We start from the raw sequence: 27421 nt of genomic DNA, 5'->3' as shown, positions 1-27421 counted from the left end.
CCAGAAAGAAAATGGGACTTATTTTACAGATTTTTTGAGCGTTATTATTCCATTCTTGCTATATTATTATCTGTGAGAAGCTTTTTCTTTTTTAATTCCATAAAGCTCTATCGCTGTATTATCTGAGCAGCTAAGTACGCAGATTATGTAAGTTGAACATAATAGGATGTCTGTAAAACTTTGCTGCTTACAGCCTTGGAAATTTCTACATTGCTCTTCTACGGTGACTCAGCTGAAGATCTCCCATATGATCTAGGAGAACGTGTGGTGGGGTGGGATTTCCATCCTTTGAAGGAGCGTGACACGGTCCTCAGGTATGAACCTTGGCTGCAGCCTTGCTCTCCTCCCACATCCCGTGGACTTCTCTGGGCAATCTTTAGATGCCGATCAGCGGATGCTCGCTGTAGTTCCTGTCACGCATTTCAGTTCTGTCTTTCTAGGAATGTTTACCTTATGTTTTCAAAGCAATCCACCTTTTGATTTGCACAGCGGGAGAATTTGCCTGTTGTACCAGATAGCAACCTCAAGATGTACTTTCACAGTCTGTTTCTTCTAGAGGATATTTTTGGCCCATAAGTGATGTTTTAAGAAGAATTCTACCAGTACTGTTTTTATGATATGTAGAGCTTTACGGTGCATTACCAGCTGCATGGCCAAGCACCATACATGCAGCTACATGGCAAGGTTTACTGCCCCGTAGGAATGAGAAGCATGTATTTTGAATAGATGTGTAATGAGAAAAAAAGCATTCAACTTCAAAGGTAGAGGCTTAGGACGTTTGTTTCTTCTCTTGGTTCTCCCTTGGTTTTGGATGAGGTTCAGCATCATCTCCCTTGGAATCTCACTGCAGTAATGTGGGCTCAGAGCAGCTGTTTTTACTTTGCCTTGCTGATGACAGTCAGGAGATAAAATGCAGAGGAGTAAATTCTGCTTGGCTGCTACAGGTCGCACCACACAATCACTGGTATCTCTCTGAGAAGTGTTACTGATTGATAGCTAGATGTTATCTTGGTAGGGGTAAGAGCTCATGAAACAGGATGGCTCAAGGAATGACTCATGAAAGCTTTATGATGAAACTTCTCTCTAAGCCATGTCAACTGTGACTGAATATTATCATTGGAGGGTTATTTGACAGCCTAGGGTGAGTAAGCAGGTGCTCTGAGTCCAGCTTGCCGTAGAGATGTGTCTTCAATGTAAAATCCACTAACTCAGTTTGTATCAATTAATGTCAGTGGGGAAAACCACAAATGGTGATGTGGCATGGTGGTGAACTACGCTTTTACCCCTCAAGTGGCTTCTCTGATTTAGAGCTGGGCCTTTTAATGAGGCAGATGATATTGCCGTTACTTTGTGTTTTTCTCTTTTGTAGATAAATCATTCCAGTCAGATGTATACACACAGCTGTGTTTTGTGTGTTCACGCAGAAACGCAGACTCCAGTTCCCTCAGGAACAGTCCCAGCTACTCTACTGGGACTGTGTTATCAATATGGGCATCATAATATTTAGGTGGGCCTCCTACGCAAATATCATGGGGAGTCCGCCTGCGTGACTCTAATTTACGACTCTACCAAAATATCCTTCTTCAGCTCCTTGATTCCAGCCCCTGGGATTTACAATGCTTTACACCAGTAGCTTCTGTACAACCCCAAATCATTAGTTACACACTTAAGTCACTGTGGAGGTTTCACCTAGTGTATTGACTTAGTAGCGCTCAGTAACATTGCCTACTGCCGCCTTGTGCCAACGATCACGTCCTGCTTTCTGTAAAGCCATGTCCAGCTTCCCCGTTTCTGCCATAAAGCGTTATTTCCCCCGAAGAAGAACAAACTCCACCTTTTGGGCAGGGTTGCAAATGAGGCAGGATGTGCTCAGGGCGCCGGGGGTAGAAAGGGAACGTTTGCCAGCTTTGCTCTAAGTGGGAATCGGGAAAGTCAGAGCTTTAGCCTTGGCTCCAATAACGATTTTCTGTGTGGCCTTTTGTACGCTTTTTCACGTTTCTACCTCTTTTTGCCCAAACCTAAAATGGAGTTCAAAATCGTCACTTCTCTAACACCTCCCCCTCCCCACACACACGCAGAGTTGTGAGAAGGTTTAATGTACAGTGTCATACATCCAGGGAATGTACACGGGCATCCAGACCCCAGAATGAGCTTTACAAAATCACCAGTAAATAAAATGGCACTTCTATTAATCATAAATTTGGGATTGGAACAGAACATGTGGTTAACAAGCCTGCAAAACGAGTTTTGTTTCATTGGCTTGAGATGCTTTTATAGTTCTGTTTGTGTATGTGGAAGTGATGTTCCGTCTTTTTAAATGAGTCACAGGACCGCGAGAACAAAAATATTTGATGGTAGCATATAGTAGCAAAACAATTACTCTTTTCATTCTGACAAGCGTGATAACCAGAATAGCTAGTTCGAGCTAGAGGTCTAGGCTGATAGTTTCTTTCCACGTATCAAGGATTTTAGGTCTGCTTGCAGTGAAACAGAACTGAAATGTCATAACAATAAAAGACAGCACTAGATCAAACAATAAAATCCAGCATGCCCATTAGGATACAACTATTTACACTTATGAAGGCTCTCCTGGTCAGTGAGTCCATGCAGTATTCTCACACGGCGCAGCCTTGTCTAGCAGCTTTCTGTACCTTTATCCGGAGGAGACTCCTTTCCACCCTGCTTGCTGCATTGCACCACTGATTTAGTGAAGACATCATCCTCATAAGGATGCTCTTCTAACTCACCTCTGAAATCCGCTTGCTTTTCTCCTCTGACAATTAGGTTTAAATGTGCTGCAGCAAAGTACTCATCCTTAGCCGTCGTATGGCTTTTTAAGTGATAAACTGCATTAGCAAATTCCTTATTAGATAATCTATCAAATGAGGTCATACATAATTTTAGCAGTCTCATCTTGATTTATAGCATGATCGCAGCAAATTACGCATACACAAACCAGCATGCCGGCTGTCAAAGTCAGGTATTCTTACTCCCCTAAAAAAGCTATTTCCAGGCCAGCCCAGTGGCCTACTGGTAGCACCCTGCATCGCCACGGCTTGCCCAGTTTGCATGGCAGCCCTCAAGCTCACCCCTCACCTCTTATTAGGACTGACGGGAGTTCGGGGTGGTTGTCTAAATCCTTGCTTCATGCCTCCTGACAATAATCCTTAGCGGTGTTTATTCTGACAGGTTCTCCGTACTCCCCTTAAGCTGGGGCATAGGCTCGCTAAAAGGCTAAGCTTAGGTCCTGGGAAACTGGGTCTGCAGGGTGCTGATCTGCTCCCTGTCTCCCTTCTGTGTTCCCGAGGGAATGAAGAGCCGGTTGGAGTGAATCATCAGGCGGCGTTGCGCACCGCAGCAATGGAGTCTGCTTTCCCGGGACGGGCTGCTGGGGCCGGTGGAGGCTCGGTCTCCCGCACCCGCAGGGACTGGAGGAGGAGGCAGTGCTCCGTCTCCTGCGGCCATCTGCATCGGGAAGCCGTGCCACCTGCCTCGCTACAAGAAGTGACGAAACTCAGGGAAAATGGGAAGGAGCTTCGGGAACAAGTGCTGGTTCTGAGCTGCACTCCGCTACCGCTGTTGCAGGTCTGCTCGCTGCAGCGGGCGTCCAGCCCCCGTGCTGCAAGGACATTGCTCCTGGGGTCCAGAAGGGACATGATTCCTATCCCCCAGCTTCAAACTTCTCCTGCAAACATTGCATCTGTGGAGATTTATCTGTAACTACCATAGGGGGGAGCTGCACTAAATTATCTAGTCTTGCCTTTCTCTTCACCTGCTCTCACCTCACATTGGTATTTCCAGGGTCTGAGCTGTGCGAAGCGGCGATAGATGTCAGCTGTGTGTCTCTGAATAAGTTATGTCCCTCCCACCGGACTTATGGCCAAACCCTGTCTGTGAAGCACAAAGCGGGACGGAGCAAGATATGTTCCTCGGCATTCCAGGTATCCGCCCCTAAACTGTAAAACTTCCCCAGGAGATGTAAGATTATAGAGGCCTAACTATCGCTGCAGGAAAACTTCTTGAAACACTTAATGCAAAAGCCTCCACGTTGTCTTTGCAAGCGTATTCCTGGAGTGAGAGACTGGAAGAAACCAAAGTCATTTATCAAAATGAGTAAGCAAAGGGCACGCTTGCAGGGGATGGCACTGCTGGTTTACACGCCCTGTGGTAATTCTGCCTAATCCTACTGAGTTTTTCATGCATATACATGTATATATTTACTTGTATGCATATCTGTCATAGCTAAAATCTATTGTATCCTCAGCTGACAAGCTGTGCGTGGCAGATTGCAGCAGGGCTTGGGGAAAGAAATTCATGACCCAGACCGAGAACAGAGCGTAGAACTTCCCTCTGGAGCCCCTCAGCCAAAATAGCAATTGCACCTCCTCCCAGATGGTACCCACCCGGGCTGGGGCCCCTCTCCCCTCCTTTAGCCCCTGCCAGGGGCAGCTGAAGATGCAGCAGAGAGGATGAGGAGGAGGAGTTTGTTTCTTTTGGGTGCAAATATAGGATGAAAATTAGGCGAAGGAGCTCCGGGGTCGTGCCAGCCCCACGGTGAGGTCGTGCCACAGGATGGAGAGGGGTGAGCGGACGGGGCCCGCCATCTTGCTGCAGAGGGGGAGACATGCCCCTATGCACCTGAGGGAGGGTGGGGGGCTCTGCAGACCCCGCAAATGGCAGCCTCTCACCTGGGTCTGGGCTGCAGGGGCTTATTCCTCAGCTGCCACCGAGCAGCAATGGCTGAAACTGTAGCTGGTAGCACGGCAGAGAGTCTCCATCGGTGCAGCAGGCACCGGGCTCCCCGCGAGGCCTGCCTGTCCCCCTCGCTGCCCCGGGACCCCTGGGCGGGCAGGGCAGGGGGCACAGCCCCATCTCCCAGCTTTGCCTCTGCAGGGGTTACCTGGGGAGCAGCTGTGCCCCTCCCCGCCCAGGCTCCATGGGGTGGTGGGGGTCCCCCAGACCCCCCCCCCCCCCCCGCCGGCAGCCAGCAGCCCTGGGTTGGCCGCTCCTTCTCTAGACCTGCCTCTGCAGAGGTGTTTGCAGCCATTGGCACGGGCGCTGCGGAGCCGGTTGCCTGGCAGCAGGAAGGCGTCCTCTTCCCCATGACAAACATCATCTCCATCGACCCAGACCACCTCCCGCTTCAAGTGTCTGCCCGAGCCGGAGAGCCCAGCTTGGGGAAGAAAATGCGGCTTGCTGAAACGAGCCCAGCAAGCCCTATTTCACCCCTTGGGCGACGCAGGGACCCTCGCATCAGGCAGCTGCCCCACAGGTGAATTCATCCGGCACCGTAAGCAAAATGCCCTTGTGCTCCGCAATTCAGCCCAGATTAGCATTAAGAGAACAAGCCCCCTTAAAGAAACACATGCTAATTAGCGTGCACGAATATTTAGCTTTCTGCAAAACTACCAGAGGAAAAGTAATTGCGAAGCTGAGCCCAAGCTCTGCCTTCTTGCATCTGGGTCTTCAGTTCCTGCCGAAAACACGCTAATGTGTTTGATGTGCCGAAAGAAGGCAAAGCGTCGTATCTGAGAGCACAGAGCTGCTCCGGGTCTCTCTGGCTTATAAAGCGTGTGCGGCGTGTTTATCTGCTCCCAGCCTGGCACTCAGCCTCCGAGCGTGCCGCCGCAGCCAGCCCCTCTGCTGTAGTAACTCTGATGCTTAATATCGCAGCCATCACGGGATTACGAATTCGAGAGACATAAAAATTACCAACTTCAGAGACACCCATCTTTCTTAAAAGAAAGCGACCCGTTATGAGTCAGGCACATTCCCTGCCAGCAGGCGACTGAAGAGAGCTGTCTTCTGCAGAGGGGCGGAGGACAGGAGGACGCCTGAGGAGTGCAGCAAGGGTGAGGGCGCAGGCTGAGAAGGGAAGGGGAAGACTTGGCTGCATGCAACCACAGAGTAGTTGTGGTTGGTGTGATACGGTGCCAGCGCTGTGCAGGGAGCACGTGGGAGAAGGAGCTTGTTGGATTCTCTGCCCTGGAGACTGTGGCATACTGCAGGGGTGTGGATTTGGGCTGCTCAGGCTCTGGGAGAAGCTGGGTTTGGTGGAAGTGTGAAGGTGCCCAGCGGTGCTGAGCTCCACACCACCACAGCTGACGGCTGTGTTGCGAGGTAGGGTGGGTATCTCTATGTCGGGGTGCAGTTGCTTGTAGAGACATAGAATTATGAGACCCTCTCTTCCTGTCTGCAGGAAGGCTGAAATCAGTGTGGCCTATCAGTTGTTTTCTCAATCTACTTTGGAACAGAAGATTTCATAGAATCATAGAATGGTTTGGGTTGGAAGGGACCTTAAAGATCATTTAGTTCCAACCCCCCTGCCCTGGGCAGGGACACCTCCCACTAGACCAGGCTGCTCAAAGCCCCATCCAGCCTGGCCTTGAACACTTCCAGGGATGGGGCAGCCACAGCTTCTCTGGGCAACCTGTTCCAGTGCCTCACCACCCTCACAGTAAAGAATTTCTTAATATCTAATCTAAATCTCCCCTTTCAGTATAAAACCATTACCCTTTGTCCTATCGTTACACTCCCTGATAAAGAGTCCCTCCCCATCTTTCTTGTAGGCCCCCTTTAGGTACTGGAAGGCTGCTATAAGGTCTCCCCTGAGCTTTCTCTTCTCCAGGCTGAACAATCCCAATTCTCTCAGCCTGTCTTCCTAGGAGAGGTGTTCCAGCCCTCTGATCATCTTCGTGGCCCTCCTCTGGACCTGCTCCAACAGGTCCATGTCCTTCTTGTGCTGAAGGAGGCTCAAGCCACATGAAAGCAGGCACACCAGGTGCAGAGGCAGCTCTCTTCTGACTGTGACTGCTTGATGCGACGTGGAAATGAGCATCATGCCATCAAGGAGCTGCAGCTCCATCCTCTGCAACACTCAGCATCAGCCCTCCCCAACCAGGGCAGTGGCGATATCTCAAGGCAGCCAAAGCCGGGGCAAAAGGAGCTGGGGAGAGACTGGCCACAGTGGATCGTGGCAGCTTGTCTGTTTTCAGGTGAAGAAGGAAATCTCTGGTGGGCGCTGCAGGAGTGGAGCTATGGCGCAGTGGGCAGGGGTATAGCTGTTGAGGTAGGGAGGAGGGTGGGGAGGAAGGGCTGCTATTTAATTGCCAGCCCTAGTTCTATCAGCAAATACGAGGATGAGCTGTCACTGGTGTGGAAGGTAGCAGATGGCCTAATTGTGAGATTCTGCCTTGCAAGAGCAAAACGATATACTGTTTTTAACATCTTTGCCTAGAGCTGGGTGCTAGCTAGTATCTTCAGATACTACCAAGATATACTGTACAGAGGCACTTTGTGCCAGAAATGTGCTCTAGTGATAATCAGGAGAAAACTATGCTTGAAGTGACATTTAAAAAATAATTATTATGGCCCATTGCTGTTAGTCACACATCCCAAAAGCTGATCTGGCTAACAGAGCTTTCCAAAGCGTCTTCTGCTCGACGTATCACCTGGAAATCTCACCATCGTTGTGTCACCGTGTCTCGCCTTGTAACCACCAGGACACTGTCTATGTGCACACGCCATTTTCCCCCCCCCCCCCCTTCTTGGGGGAAAATAATTCTCTCTGTCTTCTGATTTTTCTCATGCTACTTCAGCTGGTTTCAGGCTGATTCTCGTCTCAGCCATTCGCTGGAGAGCACGGGCCTTGCTTTCCCAGAGACAACTATGAAGCATCTCCATCAACTCATTCCTCCTTGCGCAAAGCCCCAGGCACCACCACCACCACTGTGAATGTCCAAGGTGCCCCATAACAGCTCGACGCTCCGCAGAACACCGAGCCTGTAGGCAGAGAAAACCTGCACCACGCTAATATGAGGTGTTGAAACTTTATATTGAAGGTGCAGGGTCATTAGTGGTGAGTCGTTATGGCAGGTGCATTTTGTCAGCTCCAGCTCTGATCTGACAACAGGGGAGATGGCAGCACCTCTCTCAGCTGGGTCAGGATTTCAGAGAAAACTCTGGTAAGGACTTAGTGGGAGAGAAAATTTTGACTAACCTGTAAATCTGCTTATTATTACTTATCAGTAAGTGCAAAAGCCAGGGCAATGATCAGCTTGAGCTGGAATCAAGTGAATGCTCTGTTTGAGGATAACAGCTCTTCTCTTGTTGATTTCTTTTTTTGCAGGCCACTGGATATATTTTTAAGCACTTTTGCCTGCTGAATATAACGTGCTCTCTCTTCTTCTTAGTCCTTTAAACTTCATCATGTTTCTTGGGGTGTTTTGGTATTAAAAGGGCTTTAATGAGTTATCTGTAAGCTTTGTCTCCTAAAGTATTAGGATGCATTAAATCTTCTTTAAAATCTACCTTTCCCTTACCTTCCATCTCCAAAAGACTCTTATCCGTGCAGTAAATATTTATGCTGCAGCAGTCTGTCCTCCTTCACCTCTTCTTACCTTCTTCCCCCGAGTTTGCTCAGAAGTCTCCTGCTGAAATTCCCCCAGCTGTGACACACCAGCCCATCTCCCTCAAATCCCACTGATTTCATGTCTCTCTCAGCCTCCAATTAAATCTCCCCATCTTCCCCTTCAAGACCTTGCCTTTGATCTCACTCCTCCTACTCCTCCTCCTGCCTGTGCTCTCCCAGTCTTCCCTCCTTTCTGCTTATTTTATCTGGTTCTTGGATGGTTCAATCTTGCTTTTTTTCTTCACACTCCTCTGACACCTCAATCCATCCCCATTTTCTATTAGCCAAACGTTTTCCCTCTTCTTCTGTCAACTCTGCCTTAAATCCCTATCTTTTTCTTCCTTGCTAGCACTAACAGCCCACACACGCTCATGCAGAGTCACCTGAGCTGTTGTCCCATGTGGTTTTCCTGGAGTGCATGTTCTTCGCACCAGGAGTTTGTGGTTCTCCCACAGCGCGCACCCCACAGATACAAACACACAAGGCTCTTTTGAAGAGCAGCAGTCGCTGGTAAGTAACCGTTCGTTATTAATCCTCTTGCTTATACAATACATGGAAAAAAACCTAAACTTTCTCTAGCTGGGTAATAAGAGGAATCTTTTATATGTTGATGTGAAGGCACAGTTTGGATGCTCTAGCTAAGCAAATGCACAAAAATGCACGTTATTTAAACTTATAGCGTTTAAACTTCCTATAGGCAGCAAAGCCATTTGAGCAATGTAAATATGCAGCGGGCTTTTAGAAGAGGGTTTGGGTCTCGCATCTCTGTATTGCCCTGCGCTACCACATCATCGCTGGCTGCGTTCAAGTTGCCTTGAACATCTTTACATTCCTGCACATGACAAACAATAGGGACTAGCTCCCATCCAGCAGAGGAAATATAGCAGCAAGTGTCTCACATCCATTTCTCAACTGTCATCAAATAGCTTTTATTCACGGCATAGCACAAGTGTCAGCCAACTGGCAAAGGCAGCCTATATTAAAAATGCTGGGGATTATTCATGTCAACAGACACAAGGGAGCTTTTCTCAGGCAGTGGATCTGCGCTAGTGGTGGTATGAAAATGCAGCAGGTTCTCTAGAGTAATCTCAAATCTGAATAACTTCAGAAGGAGGCCAACGGCTGACTGTCACTTGCAAGCACAATTAAAAAAAATTCATCTAGCACAATTAGACAAGAGCTTGGATAGGTGAGAGGTTTAACTGTGCAGACAGGTAGAAAAGCTATAGCGTAAGGATGTTACGTAGAAAGACTAAGATGGTATTTTTTTGGAAAATGCTCAGATTGAAGACGGTCTGCAGGTTGTGAGCTGGCGGTGGCTTCTCAAGTTCGCGTCTGGTTACATAATTAGCTGATAGGTCCTTGGCCTGTTTGATTGCAGGCGTTTACTGCACTCTTTGGAATATGATTTCCATTGGCCACGTGATCCACCTTTTATGGAGAAGGTGTGATTTAGAAATGGATAATTCTTCCTCCTTTTAAAAGATTTTAAAAAAACATAAATAATTCCCCATTTAACTGAAAATACCTGTTATTAAATTTGTGAGAACATTAACAGGAAAAAAAAATAAGGTGGACACAAACAATAAAATTGCATATCTTAAAAACAACAGGCAAAGGTGGGAAATGATGGATGTTTCAGATGTCTCAGGTTAACTGTTAAGGGCAATTCCTGACTGGTTATTTCTTTCCCACTGTGTTAGCAGAAGTCTATTACATTGTGTCATCTTGCATTTTTTAATTGTTGCTCTTAAAACATATGGCCTGCTTCTTTTCCCTCTCAATTATTTTCGACTAGTTTAATTCTCGGAACTTGGTGATGTTATGCGGATATAAAATCAGGAGCAATTTAAATGGAAAATAAAAAAATAAGGCCCATGCAAGTTATCATGAAAAAGGTGACCTGATCTGCTCTGACACAGATCTATGTTCCACTTATGCTCTGGAAAACTTTGGGTACTATATTTTCATCAAAACCTAATTTCTGTGCAAATGTGTGATGCAGAAGAAACCCAACCGGAAAAACCCTGGGATGTATCCTATGGCATCTCCATGACAACATATAGATGCACATTGTGCTATATACATCGTTATCGGGTGACTAACCGCTACTAGGTTTTTCCCACATCGAGCTGCAAGGCAGACCGGCCAACAGGGCAGCTGGCTGCAGAGGGTGTGGATGGGATTTAAACGTGGAAACCACAGTTTGTGATTCACGCAGGGTAAACCGGAGGGAAATGGAGCAGCCTTAAAGAAGAGGCAAGCCCTGCGCTACAGCTTCCCTTGCTGGGGTTGCTCGGTCCAGTAAAGGAACAGGCACTGGCAGGTCTCCAACAAGTCTGAAAAGTCACGTGGAGGACCTTTGCAGGGTTCTCAAAGTCTTCCTGAAAGGCCGTTAGTGCGACTTACCAGCAGAGCGAGATAAGAACGGAAGGTAATTTGGGTTAATGAGTTATCCTGGGAGGTTGGTGGTTTTTTTTTTTTTGTTCCCCGCACATGCAGAAGGAAAGGGAGAGCAATCCTGCCCTCTCTCCCTGGTGGAGAACTCTCAACTCTGTGGCAACAGGTTCACTCTCTGCTCCCCGGCAGGGCGCAGGAGGGAGGCCAGGCTAGGGGCACATGCAGCAAGGCTTTTCCCAATTGGATGATCCATTCCTCACAGGCAAAGAGTTAGACTAGGACCAAGAAAAGGAACCTGCCACTCCCCCTGTGTGTGTGTGTGGGGGGTTATCTCCCATTTTGTAGTCCCCAGTGTTTATTGCGCTGGATTTAATTGCTCCGTAAGTTTCACGTTAAAACAAACAATAAATGTTGCTGTGTCATTTACTTGCTTCCTGGGCCAGTTCAGGAGTGGGACCTTGGGTCGATGAGTGGTCCCGTGGGGTCAGGAACCTGGCTCCTTCCCTGGGGCTGCTCTGCAGAGGGACTGGCCCTGTACAGCTCCAAATGCCATGCCGGGTTTGCCTTAGGCACTGGTGTCGTAGCTCCCAGCTGCGTCCTGGGGTTTGAGAAGTGTGGTAAGGATGCTCCAGCTGGGATAGCTGAACAGGGTAGATTCATCCCTGCCCACGGCAGGGGGGTTGGAACCAGATGATCTTCAAGGTCCCTTCCAACCTAAACCATTCTATGGATTTCTTCCTAACCTGTCCTTTCCTGGGTCCTTCCCCCAGCGCCGGTGTGGTTTACACCGCTTCATTGAAGGATGAGCACCTCGCCTTCCCGGCGGCGGCCGGGCGCACGCGGCCGTTCCTGCAAAGCAGCTGAAGTGCTGTAATTTCATACTCCAGCTGACGGTGCAGGAACTTGTTCCTCTGCCCGTCCCCGAGCGTAGACATGGTCCTGGCTGCCGCAGGCGCTGTCAGTGCAGTCGGTGGGGCTGAATTAGCGTTTAGGAAATGTTCCTACTTTATACAAGAGTGGTGTGTGTAACCGCCCCAGTGCAGCAAGGTTGGCCTTTTTGTAACTGTTTCTTGCTTCTGGACTGGGATTGGGAAGTCTTCCTCTGCACTTCTACACCCGTCTATGTGAGGCACCTTGGGCAAGTTACCTCCACTCTCTGCTGCTCAGCTTTCCTTTCTGAGAAATGGCGATAACAATATTGACCTTCTTGGTAGAGCACTTTCTCTTTTTTTTTTTTTTTTTTTTTTTTTTTTTTATGACACATGCTGCATAAAAGCTGATTGTTAGGTTTTGTTGGGCTATAAAAAGTCCTCGGCCTGGCAGTGGGGCACGGTATGTTATCAGCCATAAAAAAACTCTTACATTGATCTTTAGCATTTAGGTATAGACCTTCGTTCTGCCTAGTTACTTATAATCTTTGGAGTGCTGTGGCTTGGGTTTTTCTGTTGTTTGGATTTTGCTCTTTCCCCCCCCCCCCCCCCCCCCCCCCCCCCCCCGCCCTCTGTGTGTCAATGTGTTGTGTACATATAGTTGATTTTTCCTTCTGTTAGGGCCAAAGATCACTTGGTTTAGCTCAATGTATAGATGTCGGTTGGCATCAGCTGAGTGACTAGCCTGTGATCTGCCATTCAGCACATTTCCTCTGAAATATAAGTGAAAATAGTTTGCCAACAGACAAGAAATGGAGTAAGAAACCACTGAACCAGAAAAGACAAAAAGAAAGACTATGATCCCCAAGAAATATATGCCTTTCCTTCAGCATACACTCTATGAACGTTTTATGCTGACAGACGGAGCTTGTCCATATACTGCAGGTAACCTTCTCCTTTACCATAATAACGCATATTGCTCTCTATGTAGCCTCTAAAGAAGAAAATAAATTTCCTTTTTGTCCACAGGGCAACCAAAAGCTTTGTCTCCAGCCTGGTGAGCATGGTGCAAGGGTGGTAGCATTGAGGAGTGCCCAAGTTCATGGCAGATGACATCTGGGCATGATGGAGCCCAGGAGAGTCTTCAGTAGGTTCCCATTTAACAGCATTTGCACTGTAGTGTCTAGCTATGCACGTCAGGAAGATGGAGACAGGCAAAAAGCCATCACAGATAATACTAGTTTGAAGTCAAATAATAGCAGGAGCAGCAAAGTCAACCCCTAAAGAGTTCCCCACGGCCTCATACCTCTTGTTCTGAAAAGCAGTGACTGGAAATGACAGTGGGGTGTACAAAGTGTGGGCAGCCCCTGGTGCTGGGCTGGATGATACTGGAGCCCCAGGTCTCCTGCCAAGGTCTCAGGAAGCAGCAGGAGTGGTGGGACAACATTTATAACAATGGTGATTGAGTTTAGGGTGTTTCTGAAAGGATTCAGTATATCCTGCAGGCTCGGGCTGATGTTCCTGACAGATGCCAACCATTCAGGTGAGAACAGAATAATTAACCGTTCTTTCGCTTGCAGGTAACTGAGACAATTGGAGCTGGGCAGGCTCTCCGTAAGGCTCTTCAGGAGTCTCAGCTGCGCAGCAGGATGGTTTGGCTGGGGACTAACCTACCCATTAAGGTAGAGATCAACTTGATTGCAGCAATTTCCTTGTGGGGCAGAAGAGAGACAGAAAAGAGCCAAGAAGGCCCAGGTGTAGCTGGAGGAGCCCCCACCAGCATGACCCCAAACAAAAGCCGAGGGAGGGATTTTTGGACACAGTGCTTTCAAGCAAAAAACGCTTGAAACTGCAAACAAAACTCCTGCTTCTTGCTTGGCCCTTGGTTTAAAAGTTCAAGGACAAAGGGCTTTGTGCTTTCAGTGTTAATCAAGGGCACTGATGTAAGGAGTTACCCAAGTCCATCAGCATTCTCGCCCCAATGGAACCAACCCAAAATAACTCTCACCCCAAATTGATTAGGGCTGTGTAACTGATATGGCTGAAAATAATAATGGTCTATACATTTCTTAAGAAAAAGTTCTTCTTTTAAAGACTTTGGTAATAAATACATGCAAGAGTTGAGGGCAGCAAAGAGTTGGATAGGCTATTATTCTCCAATCAACCCAATTTTTAAGCCTTACTTAAAGAATGCTAATTTTAAATGAGATATTCTTCTGATCATTTCTACAATCGAGGGGATGTAAATTCACATTCGTAATGAATGCTCTTTTTTTTCATATTTGATTGCAGCAAGCCAACTGATCCTATTTAATATCAAGGACAGAGCTAGTATCTATTTTTTGATAACTGCTTTGCATAGCATACTCCACACGGTTAAAATTTTTGGGGAACGGTTTTAGAAGACACACCTCTTTGGTAGGACAGCCCTGGTGGCTGGAACAGGCATCTCCTGCAGATAGAGCTAACAGTCACAAACTCCAGGCTCTTTGTATTTTGTTCTAATACTCTTTTACTGCACTGTTCTAACTTCAAGCATCACCTGTTCGGACTTCAAAGAATAAGCTGTGCTCATTTTACCTGTCTCCTCTTTTTAGCTTTCACTTCATCCTCTTGTCAGAACTGGGAGGTCTTATTCCAGTTCCCACCCTTCCTGTCCAGTTGTACCTTCTGCAGCCTGAAAACAACCTTCTTCAGCCTCACAAGGTACATTTGATTGGCTTCCCATCCTCAAGGTGATGAGTTTAAAACCCCGCAGTCTTTGGAAAGTCAAATGAAAACTTTGGTTCTCAGGACTGTACATGTGAAAATCCTGGGAAAAGAGTTTTGGAGGGCTTTGGATCAATGCAATTCAGTGTGATAAAAATCCTTAGAATAATTTAGCTTTTATATGGTAATTATAAGGGACTGAGAGTCAATGAGAACATATAAGAAATGCTATTTGTTTCTACATGTAGTATGAATAATCATCATTATCAACATCACAGAATAGGGAAGAAGACAAGAGGCAGATATTGTAGATATGTTGGTGATAAGGGGCCATTCATAACAGGAATATTTTTATTTGTTCCACATGGTAATAGGCAAATGTTTCAGTTGAGCAGAGTTCTAGGTCATACACAGTTTTCTTAAGATTTATAAAGAGATCAAGAATCATATTTGCAGAAAAGCAGCAAAGTTGAGGGCAGTGCAGATGAGAAGCAACTCTGGCCCCAGTGACGTTGTCAGGCACCCCGAGCTGAAAGCTACAGCTAGCCAGCTGCCACGGGGAATTACAGGGCAACTGTCTACCTGCTACCCTGAGCCACTGCAGTGCTTTATCATTAATTATTATTATTCAGATACTATGCTGCCTGCAGTTCATAGATACTGAAAGAATTTTAAGAGGGACATAGTCAGAATGGGATTGGGAGCCAAATGTTTCACCTCTAACAGCGACGTGCTTCCTGGCTTCAGACACAATATCCACTCTCCCTTCGTTCTCCCTGTAAACGAGGCCTGGGATTTGCGTCTGGTGGGATGTTGTGAGGCTAATTTTTTTTCTTGTATGCATAAACTGCTTCGAAGGTGGAAAGGTCCAAGTCTTATTTCACAACAGCCTTGCAACTATAGCACAAACGGAGCAGACCCTCTCTCTCCTCGGAAAGGGACAAACAGCTTGGAACTCGGCGAGTACTCTAGCCAGCTAGAACAAATACAATTTTGCAGTCCATTGATTTCCATTTACAATGCCAAGTTTTATTTGATTTATTTTTTTAATATCTACATGCCACAACCCCGACTTCTTCCCCCCCCAATTTTAAATGAAGTGTCATTGGCGCATGGTCCTCATTAGCCTAGAGATATTTTGGGTAATTTAAGACAAGGGATCATCAGGCAAACAAAACAGGGCCATTTAGGACAGTGTTGATGATGCAGCCCAAAATTGTTTTCTCTCTATGCGAGAGAGTTTAGGATTTCTGAGCATATTGGGCTACGGTATAGCTGTATGGGCTACGTAGCGGGGGTCTCACACACATGTAGCTAGGGCCAGAGTTAAACGTCTGGATCCTAGGTGTTGTTTAATGGTTCTTAACAAATAATGGCAGCAAACGCATGAATGTTACGTGAGATAAATTCTGCCCTCTGGCATGACTCTCCCTGCACTCCCCTAGCACTCTGTGGTGCCCAGCACAATACTGCAAGGCATCAAGCCAGAATCCTCCTGCTGAAAGGCTGATGCTAGGAGCAGATCCTGCTGTGGGGGCCTCTCCATGGAGCCTGTGTTTGGGCTGTTTCACTGTGCCAGACATGCACCCTCCAACTGCACTCTTCCAGCTTCCCCTCCGTCGATGTATGGGTCGCTGTCACCGACTGTGACCATGATTAAATAGTGCCTGCCACTACCGAATGAGCGGAGGAGGCTGAGGCAGATCGGTACAGGTCCTCTTGTCTCGCCTGGAGAAAGTGGGCTATTGCTTCTGCCTTGCCACTAGGAGAGGTGAGGATGGAGGAGGACAAGAGAGGAGCCATGCACTGATACCCTCTAAACTGCTGGAAGAAGTAAAGTTGTTGCTGATAATAGAAAGCACGCACAATACCTAGGGATTGCAAAGAGAATTTGACCTATCTGTGATTAAATATGGGGAAACTTGCATCGTCATTGCTCACACTGACTGGCGCTTCTGGGTAAATGGAAGATGGGGCTGTCAGGCTGTCAGCTCCTACGAGCCCTAACTTCCCCCTGAAAGGGAGATGGCCATTTTCCCAACAATGGCCCCAGCTCTTTCGGTTACAGCCAGTCAAATCCAATGACATCAAATATTAATCTGGCACACAACTTGGGCTGTCCGAGTATGTTTTATAACCAACAGCATATCAAATCCTTTGGACCTGATGACAATCGCTCCTTTGTTGTCACATCATTCAGTCACTTTAACCCAGATTCTCAGTCAATTCAAAGGAGAGAAAATGGTGCTGCAGAGAACTGACTACAGCAAAAGTACTTAAAAAAAAAAAATAAAAATAAATGAACAGAAGGCAGGCAGGGCTGAAACTCACCACAAAAGATCCCACCATAAAATCAGAAGAACGCACAAGGAGCCTTAGGTGACCTGGCAGCATGAGGCTCCGTTGCTGTTTTGCGTACGGTTTCTCTGCAGGGACAAACCTTGGATCATTCCAACCCCAGTCTTTGGGCTCGCAGTTAGTTCAGAGGCTCAGCCCTGATCTGTTTGCATAACAACATTTATATTTCTTTTACAACAGAATTTCTGTCTGTAGGACAGAATTTTCTAGCACTATGAAAGCAGATGGAGTTCGGAAATCAGATTTCCTGGGTGGAGCGTGAAAAGGCAGGTACGAAGCACCAGTCTCTTCCAGTTGTTGATGCCCGACCACAGCCCCCTGTGATGCGGCAGGCAGATGCCAGAGGGACTTCAGAGGGACCCTGTGCCAGCCAGCTCCTGCCTACGTTTCCTCTAGCATCCATAACTGGCGCGGTGCTTTGATTCACCTCTGATTTTGCCCACGGAACGTGCAAGGAAAAAAACAACTCTTAAGACGGTTAGCAGAGGGCTGAGTGTACAAGCATAGCATGTTAACGAAACCACTCCAATTAGCTGGGGGGGAAAAAAATGATAAAAATGAGAAGAATTTTGTTCTTCTCTGTGCAAGACTAGAGCCAGCGACGGAAAATTATAACTTGACCCTGAATTATTCAAAGGAAGCAAAGAAATAAAATATAGGCTAAAGAAGAGTTTGTCCTAATAACTCGTACCAAAAGACAAAGCACATTAATGTATGAGGACTGGAAGATTCAGAGAAACAGCTGGAAGGAAATTGCATGCCTATAGTCTTGGAGGAAAATGTAGGAACTCACTTAATTTAGTAGTACATGTAGCATACCTCAAAAAAGGGAAAGTTTCTATGCTGTATTGGCACCACTCCTGACCTTATTGTGTGCAGAATAGATGGCCCAAGGAACAGGTAAGGAATAAAAAGAGGCTTTTTAAATGGTCAGAGAGATTCTGTCATGGAGTTTTTTTCAGAAGGTGTTTCTGAGTGGGAGAAAGGGTCGGAAACCCAGCGTGATGGTTCTCATTTGCAGAGTCACCTATTAAATGATGCTTAGAGGCATAAGCTACCCCAGCTATGGAAAATAGAGTACTTGGTGTTTCCTTTGAGATCAACACGTGTGCTTTTGGGTGTCTTCCCAATCCTTGGAAACCTGGTAAGGACCTTTGATATTTCCAAAGTTAGGTATTGAGTCTAAGCTGTTTATTTTTAAGAACAATAAGGCAGCAAATAAAGAAAAAAATAGCCCCAAACATGTTGTTTAAGGATGTGTCAGAGAACTCGTGATGTCATGCGAGAAGCTACCTCTGTGGCAATGGAGTGCAAAACCCAAATGCATTGCTAAAGCTTAAAAGTAATTAATGTCTGTAGGGCTTGATAATCTTGCGTCTGTTCTAGCAAGTGTTCGAACACACACACACACACAAACGCACATACGTGCATGGGCCGTCTTAGCGGCTGGTTCCCTTTGGGGCAGCTTCAGCTGCAAGAACAAAGGCAAACTAAGCCCGGGGATGGGAAGACCCTCTCAATCCTGGGTATTTTCATTACAGGAGTTTGCAGCATAGTAATCGATGCAGCAGTTATCCTGCAAATGGTGAGCTCTGGTCTAGTGCTGTCAGTCTCACACCCACTGTTCGTGAACACCTACATTCCCTTTAAAAATAAAATCGTAAGAGCTCTGAATACAAATGTGCAAAAGTTTTACTATTTAAAGGGCTCTTCTGGAGAAACTATGTCAAATATGTAGCTCTTTCTAAAATGCTGGTGGCCCCCAGGATTACCCGTTCTGCAACCGCTGCTTTCTGTGGCCAGATGGTAGATGGATGCAGGTGCCGTCCCGCGCAGGGCCACCCCTTCTCCCAACCGCTCGCCTCTGGCCACGCTCCGCTTCCCTGCTGCTTAGGCAAAAGCATTTCCCAAAGTTGGGAAAGGACTGTAAATGGCATGGATTTCCAGCTGGCAACCTCAGCGGTTGCCCTGAGTGATTAAAGACAGTTTTAGTGCGCATTTGCGCAGTTCTCAGCCTCCTGAAGAAGTGAGGTGCCTTCCAGTTAGGCATTAGTGGAATTTAAGGGGGAAAGTAGGGTGGTTGAACCGGAATGAAGGCATCAACACCTGATATCCCCTTTGCCAGGTAAGCTGATAGCATGAATGGGGTATTCATCCAGTCGCAAGGCATCAAATATTTCTGCTCTGACGTAGGGCAGCTCCAAGCTACTGTCAGCAGAACCATTAGCTGCTCACATCGAGACATTAAGCCAAATCCTGGCTCCAGTGAGGTCAGTCATACAACTGAAATTGATTTCAGCGGCAATGGAAATCAGTCTCCTAGACAGTGGTCAAGAGGGCGGAGTTGGATGGCAGTTTGCTGTCGCCTAACAGTGCAACTTCAAGTTAAATTCACTCGAGCTTTGGGACACATTGAAATCCTGTGTGCAAGTATGCACAGAGCACTGAGGCATGGCAGTCATGGCACTCACAGACCTGGTATTGGCAGCTACTGAAAGTGATTTCCAAACTTTCCTGCAAATACAGATGATTATTTTAGGAACTGAGGGACATGGACATCCTGGCTCCCAGCTGTGTATGACTGCCAGTGTCTTGTCTACCTCACATTGCTTAGCGCTGATATTCTGTTCATTTAGTTACTCAACCAGACAGAAGTATTAAATAGTGTTTCAGAATTCTTTATTGCAATATATGCTTTCCAGTAATTACCTCGCTCATTCTCTCATAGTAGTGGGGGAAAAAAACCCTCCCCTGGGTATTTCCTGCCTGTAAGACTACACACCTCTTAGAAATTAATTTTGTTCTTTAGCCCTTTTTTGTTTCCAGTTGCATTTAGATGGGTCTCAAGAAGATGTGCAAATCTTTGTGAGTGCTCTGCAACGTACATTTACATTTCCCCCTTGCGTTTAAGGAAATGCACACGGACTATATTTTTTTATTTCCTATTTGCTTTTTATTTCTCTGTAATTTCCTGTTGTGACCACTTCTTAAACACTTTATTCTCAGGCTCCCTCCATTCTGCACTCATATGAAATAAGTTACATTTTGTTCTATCCTGGACCTACATTTTGCATTCATCGTTAAAGTGAATGGTTTCCTCCTAGATTGCATAAGAAAATCTACAATTCGGAGTCATGTCTGCTCTCCTGTGGTAATTCAAGTCTTAGATGTATTATAATCGCTAGGAGTAAATACGGTATCCATTTTTAGAGACTGATCCAATCTGCTTGTATTTCCTGATCTTCCTTCTCATTCCTTTGTTATGATATGTTTTCTGCCTCTTAATTGTTTCCATATGAAATGCCCTCAGTCAAAGCGGCTGCAATGAATAATGTCCATTGCAAAATGTCAGCATTTTGGTCACAGCAGATCAGCACGAGCCGGATACTCCCTGCGTACAGTAGCACTCCTTAAGGACAAGTAATAAGTTCTGCAGTCTTGTTAAGTGAAAAACAGTAAAGACCAAACATGGCAGACAAAAGGCAGCTTAGTAAATGTGATTTCTGCCCTTTTAGCCAATAATCTTGATCCCATTTTTTATTTCTGCACAGCCGTAAAATTTTACTTTCCTTTCAGTATAGCTGAATAGTATTAGGAACTAACTTAGCTTCTCTCCCGTGGACTGTGTTTAAAAAGTCTTTTGTCAAATAACTTGGGGGGTCCCTTTTATGTTTTCAGTACTGAGGCTGCTTTACTGAAATATAAATCCAGGCCCCTTCATGGAGGCAGAAAGCTCTGCTGGTTCTGCTGCGTTTCCACGGCTCGGTACAGGGCTGGATGCGCTTAACTGAGAGGTGTGAAGGAGCATCCTGGAAGAGATGGAAGCTAAATATATTCTGCTACAAGATTTCTTCCATTCCTCTCTCCACCCCCAGATCCCAGAGACTACAATGGCTTATGCAGGGCTTTACATATGCAGCTAATGGTGGAGGGAGGAGAATTCCCACGGATAAAGAGCTTTAGCCCCGGTACCAGTACAGCACACAGCCTGAAATGGTGCTGGGGTGGGTTTTGAGGGAAAGCACTCCCATCATCGCTTCCAAAGAGAGATCCTACAGAATTATTTTTAGAAAAGGATTCCTGGCTATAAGGAGACCCTTCCCTGTAGCTTTGACATAGGCACCTGGACAAGCTCGAGAGGGGATGGGATTTCAGACCCCCACACCCTCTTCCTTAGTGTTTCCTTTTCCTTAGCTCTAAGGGGCTTCCCAGCTTGGGGAGTTTATTTTTTTTCAAGCCACCCTTTGACACCCAGCTATCATATGCATCATGTGGCTTCCAAGTCTTCAGTGCCATGGCTAGTCCTCCCAAGGCCAGATGCCTGATGACATGCTTCCAATCTTTTACCAGAGCATCGCTTTCCTTGTGCTTAAGGAGCCCGACTCTTTAAAAGCACAATAGAGCAAACAAGAGTTTCCTCCCATTTGCCCCTGGTTTTATGCTTACGTAATTCCACTAATTTCATTTGCATGAGAACAGAAACAGATCCCTAGTCTCTTGGTAGAAATTATTTTACAGGGCTGTGATCCAAACCAGAAGGCCAAGCAGGAGCCTACTTCGCATGCACAAACCACCACAACAGAAGCGACATGTAAAGCGGTTATTTTATTTCCACTCTACTTTTTTTTATGCACGTTGATGTACGTTGCACGTAGCGGGCTGGGGGCAGAGGAGAACAAGGGCTGAGCAGCCCTCTCCCTCTTCCACATGTGAAAAGTTGTCTACCTGACTGGTTTTATCCTCCAGGTACACAAAAGGAAATGAAACCATTAGGAGGAATACCTCAGAGCTGCAAACTCTGAGGGGAGGAAATTACTATTGCTTTGACAGGTTTGTAAGTGAATTACTTATTTATGTAGCTCAATAGATTTAATATTAATCACCGATGGAAGACACAAGTTAAACACACTTTGCAAACACACGCATTGCCTTCTCATTTACTCGAGAACAGCTCGAGTTAAAACTGCTGCTGGTATGGCCGCAGATAATCAAGGCGGGAGAGCTGAAATGAGGAAGAAATGAAAGCAAACCAAATTGCTTTTCAAAGTTTCAAATGAGTGTGCTGTTGGAAGTGCTATAAAAGACATCACAAAAGAGCCAGCTCAAAATTGTGGTTCGAGCTCATTTTTTTTTGCAAGCAATCATAAATTCTAACTTCAGCAGCTTTGTCCTCGTCGGGGGGCACCGGACAAGTGAAAAAAAGTTGACCTCATCATCATGTGAAGTTTCCTATTCCTGTCCTGAGTTGTCATTGGTAAAAGCAGGCAGCAAGAATTCCAGTTGTAAACAGTGATGTGCTGCCAATGTTTCAGCAAGGGTAGCCCACATTTTTTCCTCCCTGCAGCTGTAACGCAGCTTGTGCCTAAGGGGCTCGATAGCTGCAGAGGAGAAGGCTGCAGACCAACCCTCCCTTCACGTGCTTCTCCGGTGAAACATAAACGCCCTCTCTATGGTATAACTAGAGGGAGATGCCGTAATTTGGCAAATGGGCTTTGAGAGGCATAGGGTCTTGTTTCCGTGCAACTGCTCACAGAAATAAGAACAAGAAGCCCTTATCCTCTCTTGCACCCGCTCCAATGGCAGACCATAAAGACACGTCTGCAGGCGTTGCACCCTCCTGACTTGTTCTCAGAGCTCGTGTCCCTTGTCCAAACCATCCTCCTGGGAGAGAGGCAGGACATTTGCTTTTTGGGTGGCTGACCAAGGACCATGCGGGTGGCATTGCAGCCCTTCCAGTGAGAAGGTATTCCCAAAACGCGTGGTGAAACTCAGCGCACCCTGCCCACTGTGGGCTAGACCCTGGTGCGGAGCTGAAGGACCTGACGAAGCAGAATGATGAGTTCCCTTCCAACACGGCTGCCATAGGCGGCAGGGGTGTGCTTCCACATGCAGCTCCCACTCTTACTTGCAGGATGGCTCTCTCAAATTTCATTTTAAAAGCACGGAGATTAGTGACTGGCTGTCTCACTGCTTGCCTGACAGTTTTCCTGGGTGCAATTGAAAATGTCTCCAGAATGTATAATGGGAGTCAACCGAATTTTTAAAGCATTGTGCGGACAATGTACAACAGGTTGAAAAACGCACTTGGTATCTGCTATCCCATGACTGAAACAGCCAAGGAGAAAAAAAGCTCTAGTTAAAGGAAACCAGAAAAAAAGAGCTTTGGAGCAAATTTCAGGGATAGTAACCTCCCTTTGAAATACATCTGTGCAGTCGTTGTCTTGGAGAACCTTGAAAAGGTTTGTATTTTTTTCCTACTTCATATCATTAAAAGTATCACACTCTTTTTTTCCAAGGCGTAGTCAATATTATCATTTAAGCAACCAAAGGTTCTCTTCTAAACAATTGGAAAAAAAGTGCTTGTAAAACTGTGCAAATACCTATTTCCAAAAATAACTAAAACTGCTGTGGTTTCAGGGACACAAATGATGCATTCTGAAAGAGGGCTAAATGTTTATTTACATGAGAGAGCATGCTAGCTCTGGTCTACTGAGACAATAATGGGCATTAAACCCTTACATCTTACAGTCCACTGAATAAAAAGTAGATTATATTTTAAAGAGAGATCTGTGATTTAGTGATCTACTACAGTTTTTAAGCAAAACAACTCACTTCTGATGCTTAGCAAAAGAATAACTATTTTGGTAACAATTTATTTCTTTTGATTTTAAAACTCTTTTAGGACTTATTGCCCTGATTTGAGGTTTTAATGAGCAGACTCGATAAATTAAAGCAAGAGCAAAAGCGAAAGTTTATTGTGCTCTATGGAAAAGTGTCAATCTAAAGGCGGATCGTCATTTCCTTCATTCGCTCTTCCCAGTGTGGCTCAGTCGATGTAGTGAGGCTTTAGAACGGTCTTACCCAGCCAGCGATGGATTTCCTCCAAGGCAGAGGATGCCTACAGAGGTAAGAAAGCTGCCCCATGCCCCCACCTACCTCCATTGCCCAGCGAAGGAGCCGGCTTGAACAGTTAGAGGCAAAGAGATGCGGCCTGAGCAGAACAGGGTTGTGATACTTGACTGCTTGAGCAGCTAGCACTAATTTGAGCAGCCCAAAGGTCATGACTATTTATGCAGATAAAAGGTCAATGGCAAGCTGGCATGTGGCCGCGGGCTATCTTGGTACGCACTTCACCCGGAGCACTGATACGGACTTCTGATTCACAGTTTGTCTTTCTGCATGAACTTTCAGGCCAAGCTTTGGCTGAAATAAAACATGTTGGGAAAAAAAATTCTCTGCCATGGGAGTTGACACAGTTAGGAGCCAGATGCAATTTTTGTGGCTCAGGCTCATCTGTAGCTAAATCAAACCTTTGAATCATTATTTATAAAAGACAGCCAAATTCTGAACTGTTTGCTCAGTATTTAGTCAGCCCTTATGTGGATAAACTCCTCTGTGCTTGAGTACAGATAGAGGAAAAAGTGAATAAGATGCTTGGGATGTGACCCGCTGAAAGGAAGCCTGCGAAACACCTACCCACTCCAACAGAGGTGGGGTTCTTCAGCTGCCAGTATGTGGACAAAAATCACTTTAAACGTGCAGGACCATAGAGCACAAGACTAAATGACGTGGTTTGATTTTCCAGAGCAGTTTCAGTTTAGGTGAAACAATGTCTATTTGGGTGAAAAATGGAAGTAGGTATACTACATTTAGTCTAGTCAGATTCTATACTATATTTCAAATTTTATAGTTGGTAAGTGCTTCATCCTTTGCTGTGATTAGAAAATGAAAACAGATTTTAAACTTCACTTCCAGCTCTTGTCTGTCTACCTGCACTAGTTTTAAACAAAATCCTTTTGTCTTCTGTTGCAAATCAGTCCCATATGCCCTGGTACCCAACAGGAATTGTGCAAAATATTTTGTGACATTTCATTTCCCCAACAAAAGGTAATGGGAAAGCACTGTTACATTGATTTGTTTTTCTTCACAGAGGTATTTGGCATTAGGCCCTAATTAAGGTTGCAGCAATAACTCTATTATAAGCACTGCTTTGCCTCCCCCAGTAATTTTTAATAGGAGGTAGCTATTATTCTGTTATTTTTGTTGGCTAATAAAGAAAAAATATGTTAGGATGAAAAACTCCCATGTAGAAAGCTACCAAAGCTAACTGTCTTCAGACCTGGAAAAGCATGTTTTTCCTCTAGGTATCTCTTCCCATCAAAACAGAGAATTACCAAGTTCTTCCTTGACTACTGTCTTCCTAGATCTCCACACGAGGGGAAGTTTAAACAGTGGCTTCAGCATCATTTGCTTGGATGCATTTTGTCAAATTTATTAATTCCATTATACTCCTTCTTCACTCCATATTTTGTGGACTTGGCTTTGGGCAAACTGAAACCAACCCGTAACAAAGGTGTAGGCTGGCTGGTGAATAAGCACATTTTGTATGCATTTTCCCACTGAAAATGGCAAACTCTAGCCACTGCACGTTTGCAAGTACTTTCTCAGTCATATCCACCAAACCAAAGAGAGTGTCCATTTGAGATGGAGGTTCGTTACCATGTCCACAGACACGCAGCAAGCAATTCATTGGTTTGCAACACACACACTGCAGCTCTAAGTGCGATGTCAGTAATATCCATGTGGCGGTTCCCATGGATGAAGGCATCTGGCCCACGTGTGGAAGTGCAGGTGACTTGAAGACTTCCTCTTTCTCTTACAGCTCATCAAAGAAAAGAAAAAGAAGCCTTTGCAGCATTTGAAGACATCTGAATACACTCTACAATTTCCTGGACTTTATGCTACCTCTTGTCAAGTGTTACGTTATTATTTTCAGCCCTTGGAAAACAGGACTGCACTATAGATGATGACTGTGGGATTTCTGCTACCTTGGAGCAAATATGATTTTTATGCTTTCCCTCCTATTAAAGTACTTTAGAAAATGAAGCACACAAAAAGCAAGATCTTGCTCATTATTAGTGTTGAGAGCCACCTATCCTTGTACTTCAAGAACATGGTTTAGAACGGGGATCTGCTACTGCCTCTACCCAGGCAGCTTTCTCATTTTCCAGAATGATACGCTGGTGAGACAAACACATAGAGCTATGTTTTCCTCACAGGAGTCCAGAAATTGCTGCAGGTTTATGGACAATGTTCCATCAGAAATCCTCATAAAAGGGAAGCAGATGTTTATCTCTTAAAAAAAAAAAACAAACCACAAAGAAAAGATTGTGAGTCCCACTGGCTTTCTACTCTTAATCCTAGTCTAGAGCCTGTGATTAGATCTCGCATCCTCCTCCAGCCTCTCTCAGTTTTATGTGAGTGCACCTATCTACTTTTTTTGGACTCTCCCATCTTGTTTCATTTTAATGAACAGTCACAATGTAGTTAAAGACTCGGCTTTAGGTCACCTGAATCAGCTTTACAACATCTAGCCTCGAGGAGGGGAGCTGTGTGATCCCCACAATAGAGCTCTGTATCCTTTAACTCATGGCTTCTTGAGTGGGTCTGAGGTTGGTGTTAAGCACCACACTGCTGGAGTTGCCTTGCTAACCATACCCGAGTTACTGAAATGCTAATTTGGATAAGCTTCCATCGCCTTCAGCATTAACACAGCAAAACTGAAGCGGTGGGAGGAATCCCCTGTCCCATTCCTATGGGAAGGAACGCCATCCCAGTGGCTTGCAGGCACTGGGCAGTTCAGGTTTGACTGCTTCGGGCATCAGGCACAAAGGACAGGGCAAGGCTTTCCAAACACCTAAGGAAAAAGCACAGCTATTCCCACAACCGTGTTTATGTTAGAGGCAGTCTCTTCCATCCAACACAGTCAACAAACGACTAATTTTTCCTAACCACGGCTGCCATCCAGGTGAGGCAAAGGTAGCTGGATGAACAGTTACCCCATTTCCTCCCAATTCTCAGCATTCTGGATTGTTTGATCAATGGCTGCCCTCTGGATACCAGAAACAGAGACATCTCATTTATCACCCTAAAATTTTGCACACAGCAAAGTTTTTCCTTGCTGAGGGCTGAATGGGCCTTCCAAGTCCATCTGAGTGGCTAATTACTGTTTTACAGCCTAGTTTTAACCCCATGGCATTGGCTGCGCTATTTAAAGTTGGAACGGGGGATGAAGGCCTTTCTCAGGGTGGCAGGTTCTCTACTACAGACAAAGCTGAAAAAAAAGGAGACCCCTTATGTAAAATCAGCCATAAGTTATTTTCCTTCCCTATGTAGTTGTTACTTAAATGTTACATTTTAACACTTGCTGTAAGTAGAGAACTTTTTTCTGCTTACCTGAGAAGTTAACTTATAAAATTCGCAATTAATTTCTAATTAGGTTGTTGAAATTATTACTATAACATACACAGAAATGACATAGCAAAACTTGAGGAGGCAGCTATAGCATTTTATGCCATTGCACAGTGCTCTGTATACATCAGTCTGCACAACCCATTAAAGCATTATTAAAATGACAGAATAAATTGAAATTATACAATATTAAATATACCACATAAAGTAACTGTGAAAACTGATGGCATATACAGCTCCTCCAACCTTGTACCTCAAATTGCTTTTCTAATTTTTTGCCCCAATCCCGAAACTGGACTTTTATAAGACTACATTTCTGCGTGGGGGAAAAGAAAAAAAGCACAGCTCACAAACATTGACAAATCCATTAAATTACATACCAGAGAGAGAAATCACCACATTAAAAAGTCTGAGTCGGTAGAGC

At 45.6% G+C, this 27421-nt stretch overlaps 1 long non-coding RNA gene across 1 annotated transcript; it reads left to right on the top strand.

The window, feature by feature from the left end:
• Positions 1-8612: 8612 nt before the first annotated feature.
• LOC134512848 (uncharacterized) lies at positions 8613-25821 on the top strand. The gene is made up of 3 exons (XR_010070264.1): positions 8613-8920; positions 23429-23652; positions 25409-25821. It is a non-coding gene; the product is annotated as an uncharacterized LOC134512848 (long non-coding RNA).
• The last annotated feature ends 1600 nt before the right edge of the window (positions 25822-27421 follow it).

This window comes from Chroicocephalus ridibundus, chromosome 3 (assembly GCF_963924245.1).
Source record: "Chroicocephalus ridibundus chromosome 3, bChrRid1.1, whole genome shotgun sequence".
NCBI classification, from domain to species: Eukaryota; Metazoa; Chordata; class Aves; order Charadriiformes; family Laridae; genus Chroicocephalus; species Chroicocephalus ridibundus.
This window is presented reverse-complemented; position numbering and strand designations above follow the sequence as displayed.